Source organism: Saccopteryx bilineata, chromosome 4 (genome assembly GCF_036850765.1).
Source record: "Saccopteryx bilineata isolate mSacBil1 chromosome 4, mSacBil1_pri_phased_curated, whole genome shotgun sequence".
Taxonomy (NCBI): Eukaryota; Metazoa; Chordata; class Mammalia; order Chiroptera; family Emballonuridae; genus Saccopteryx; species Saccopteryx bilineata.
In genome coordinates this window covers 262,230,722-262,235,438 of record NC_089493.1, presented here as the reverse complement: position 1 = coordinate 262,235,438, position 4,717 = coordinate 262,230,722, and the positions used below count along the sequence as shown (strand labels likewise).

General features: G+C 46.7%; 1 long non-coding RNA gene across 1 annotated transcript in view; it reads right to left on the bottom strand.

The window, feature by feature from the left end:
- The window catches only part of LOC136334307 (uncharacterized), a 37,255-nt gene that overhangs the window by 9,076 nt on the left and 23,462 nt on the right, over positions 1 to 4,717 (bottom strand). Inside the window, exon 2 of the long non-coding RNA XR_010731141.1 lies at positions 243 to 320. This is a non-coding gene — a long non-coding RNA (uncharacterized lncRNA). The remainder of the gene's footprint in view (positions 1 to 242; positions 321 to 4,717) is intronic.

The window sequence follows — 4,717 nt, the reverse complement described above, 5'->3', positions numbered from 1 at the left end:
CTAACATTTTCATGTTTCCGCCCAGACTTGCAGTAGATGTTCTGGCAGTGATTTAACAAGCTTATTTCAAACCTTCCAGCACCCTCCCAAACCCTACTTCCCCTTCCTGGGTCCCAGCCCTTCTGGCTTGTCTTCCTAGTCAGCCAGAGCAGCCCCCTCATGCGGTGATTTCTGCTGAGTTCTCTAACTCTCCAAGGTACTGTATTTCCCCATGTAAAGGTGCTCCCATGTATAAAACACACCTTAATTTTGGGGCCCAAAATTTGCGCATCCCAGTCCGATGCTCTTATCAACTCGCCATCGCCCGGTCAGGCTGGGGCCTGAAATTTGAAAGAAATGTATTACATAAAGTTATTGAACTCGTTTTATTCATCATAAAATTCATACAACTCCTCACCACTGTCAAAACTCCCATCCATTAGCTTGTCCTCATCTGTGTCTGATGACAAATCACTGTCTTCAACAATGAGTGCAAAAACAAGCGCAAAATGGCAAATGCAAGTAAAAAAAATCTACAACCTCTGTATAAGCTGCACCCACTCTTTAAATCTCATTTTGGGGGGAAAAGGTTTATCTTATACATGGGGGATATGGTACTTGCTGTTATGAGTTGAATGTGCTCTCCAAAAAGATCGCTTGAAGTTCTAACTGAATACGACCTTTCTGGGAAATTAAGATGAGATCATTAGGGTGGGACTAATTCAAAATGACTGATATTCTTACAATTACAGGGAAATATGTATATATAGACACACACATGGAAATGCCATGTGAAGACATGGAAGATGGCTATAAGAGAAATTGGAGTTATGCTAGCACAGCCAAGGAATGCCTGGGGCTGCTAGTTGCTGGGAAAGGTAAGGAAGGGTCCAACCCCAGAAGCTGAGAGTGTGGCCGGCCAACACCTTAATTTTGGACTTCTGGCCTCCAGAACTGAGAGACAAATTTCTGTGGTTTTAAGCCAACCAATTTGTGGTACTTTTTAATGGCAACCCTAGAAAATTATAGGTCCCATCAGGACTTAAAGTGTCCACCTTGTTAATATCCAGTTTTGGGGAACTTTATATACCTTTCCTCCACAACTTGGGCTGTTGAACCGGGCTGATTGGTTTTGCTGCAAGGTCTTGCTCTGACATCAAGAGGGCTCTGTCAGTTGCTTGGTAAACAAACTTATTTTTCATCCTTTGACTTCCTTTGATTCCAAACTTTCCTCCTCTTTTCCCAAGCTTTCATGAGCTGCCTTTTGTACCACTCTAGGAGAGGTAAAACTTTACTGATATTATGGTTTCAGATGGGATTCTAAGAAAGAAATATTTTTCAACAAGAGAAAAAGTTTATTAACAAGCAGCACCGACCACTTGGGAAAACAAAATGAAGAGTAGCTTCAATTGGAGGATTAGTATTCTAGTTTACATAGTGTCTTCAACAAAGAACAATAAGTTTGTGGAGAAATGACAGGACAAAGGAAAGCAGTTTTACCTTGACAGGGCAGCAGATTGTGGGAAGGTAAATATATGTGAGGAAACTAATGGAGTAGTTTGTCTGCACATTCCTCTGGTGCTGTGTCTGGCCAAAAGTCTGTCTCCAGTAAAGGGAATTTATATCCTGCCTTTAGGCAAAAAGGGGCTGGGGGGCAGTAAGCCAGTGGATGTGGCCATGCAAGTTCACCCTGGATTCAGGCAGATGGTATAGGAACTGTGGAGCCAGAGAACAGTGGGCCATTCCATTTATTAGAGTCTCGCAACAGAAGCCAAGCAAGCAGGCAGGGAAAACTGCTTCCCTCTCTGCTGACAAGCAGACCCTGGGAAAAACCCCTTCTCCAGCAAACAATAGCAAAAAATGGCCCCACCCAATGGCAGTAGGCAATGCACAATCTATAATTTGCTGCCCTGAGGGCAAGCACCTGCAGCCTTATATAGATTATACACACATGGTGCTGCCTTGTGCTGCTGCACCAATCAGCAAAGTACAAGTGAGCAAGCCTAACACACTTGTTTGCCCAACATTCCACCCCTTTATGGTTGCTCGCTAAACAGTCTACAATGCTAGGTATTTTCCATGATGGTCCCTGTGCAAGGAGTGAGGTACATTACATAAAGAAATAGACTAGCAACAACACAAGTTATACAATTACAATTATAAAGGTGCCATTCACAATGTCGCCCCGAACACTCTGCCCAAGGTGCTAACTGTAGGCCCATCTCTAGCCCCCTACCCCGTGGTAGGTGGGAGGACCTGTATAGTCCAGGCCTGTGTCCATGAAACTGTAAACTGTCCTTGGTGCTTCTGTGCAATTGGATGAGAGTAGCTTTCTGGTGCAGGAGGGCCTCCACCAGAGCTGGCCCCTCCATCAGGGTCTCTCATACTGTCCGAAAGCAGCATGTCCATTAAACAAGGGAGCCAGTGCATCCCTCTGGTTGCAGTCCAAAAGTCCATTACACCGCTTAATGATCAGTCCATGATAGACATCCCAGCTGTCTGTGCAAATCACCAAGGTAAAGGTCCATTACAGGCAACTAGGCATATAGCTCTTCATTAACAGACCTCAGTGCCTTCCCATATGTGCTCGGTCCATTGCCACAAGCCTCACCTAAACCCCTCAGCAAGCTTACAGGGCCTGGTGGAGTCAAACACGTATAAGGCCTGTACCACCTTGATAGTTCTCTTATCTGTTGCTGCTGTCATTACAAAATAAAAAAAAAATAAATAAAGCACCTATTATCTTCTAATGCCAATACCTGCTGCACATTTGAAGGTGATCAATGGATTATCAATTTCACATGGGGTCTCAGGCCTCCTTGCCCACTCCTGTTAGGCGGGTCTCTCAACCTTTTCCCAGTTCAAACTGGAACAATGGGTCTTGGGGACAAGCCTCCCCTCCCACAGCTGTCTCCACCATATAATCCTGCAACTGTGTTGCCTGCGCAGCAACCGTTTTATTGGTAGCTGCTGGGGCCTTTCATCTCAGTGGATGCAACCTCTTTTCTGGTTTAAGCTGCTGCCAAAGCTCCAAAAGAACTTTTTTAGATTTGCCATCTAATTTCTCCCTATATGCCCCAGCTGCAATAAAATCTACCCACATCTGTGTTTGGGTAACCTTTATAGGCCCAGTTCCCTTGTTAGTCGGGAAGAGCAGCATGGGCAGCAGCCCTCACTGCTTTATGATCTTGTAGTGCCTCCAGCTCCCCCAAATCTGCTACCATTGGTGTAACCATGTTGATGGGCTGCCCCACATAGGGGCCCAAGATAGCCACTAGTAATGAAAAAAGGGTCTGATGGGGCACTGCAGAGAATAAGCCCCCTCATCCCTGCTGTAAATACTTCCTCATCTGACCCACAGGACCTTGCTTGGGTTGAAAGCAGAATTCTTCATACCTAGTTCCTAAAGGAACTTTACTAGCTCACTATAGCAATGACACCTCCCCTCTGCTCCTGGCAAATCTCCAGCATTCTGCCAGACTGTATGAATGGCAGCCATCACCCATTCTAATAGGGTATGATTTCCTGGGTTGTCATGGCAGTTCTGAAGATGCTGCTTTAAGAAAGAGTGCATGGTAATGGCAGCCAGTATCTCCATCTCTGTTCTGGAGAGCATGATGCCATCCATCTCTATGTCCCCCAACTGCAGCAACCAGGCTACCAGGGGCTTGGTAGGTTTCTGCCTAAATTGCACCCCCAACTCAATCAGCTCTGTCTGAGTATAAGGGCAGACCACATAGTGGCCCAACACCTGCGGAGAGGGTTGTACCTGCCCCTGAAAGACTCTTGGCTGCTGGGTTTTTACCTTCTGGCCTACCACTGGCTGGCCTCTGAGACTGGATGGCAGCTTTACCCCAAACCTCCAACTCAGAAGAGTCAGAAATGTCTGCTCCCACTGGCTCAGAGCCACTCCGCTGGCTCAGATGCAGTTCCATCCTCAGTGTCTGCTTTGGCTTCTGTGACTGCCAGCTCTCAGCCTAAAGCTAAGACTCTAGCTTTTGAACCCAGAGTTGTTTCTCCACCAACTGTCAGTGTCAGCATTCTGCTTCCAGGGCAAACTGGATCTCATGAGCCTGTAACTCCTCCAGGGATTGCTCCAGTTCCAGGCAGCATTGGTATTCAGCCTGCATCTCACATGGCAGCTTTTGAGAGCAGTCGGCCTCCTTCTGCAGCACTTGCTCCAATTCAAGCCATTGTTGCCGCTTAGTCTGCAACTCGTCCTGGAACTTTCTACCTTGGGCAGCCTTACACACAGAACTCTTGGTTTCCTCTCACAGGGTTGTAAAATCACCCAGCCCACAGTCCCCAAAAGGAGAGCCATAGGGCACAGCCACTCCTCTATTCCACCCTTCAAGGGTGTTGGCGGCTCCATACCAATCTGAATCCAAATCCTGTCAACTACTCCAGATGTAAGGATGGTGGTCATAGCCATGCAGGTTCACACTGGATTTGGACAGACTGTAATAGAACTGTGGAGCTGGAAAATGGTGGGCCATTCAGTTTACTAGTCTCACAACAGTGGACAAGCAAGCAGGCAGGGAAAACGGTTTCTCTCTCTCTGCTGATAAGCAAATAGGCTGGGATAAAAAAAAAACCCTTCTCCAGCAAACAATAGCAAAAAATGGCCCCTTCCAATGGTGGCAGGCAATCTGCAATCTACAGTCTGCCACCCTGAGGGCAAGCATCTGCAGCCTTACATAGACTATACACATGTGGTTCTGCCTCGTGCTCATGCACC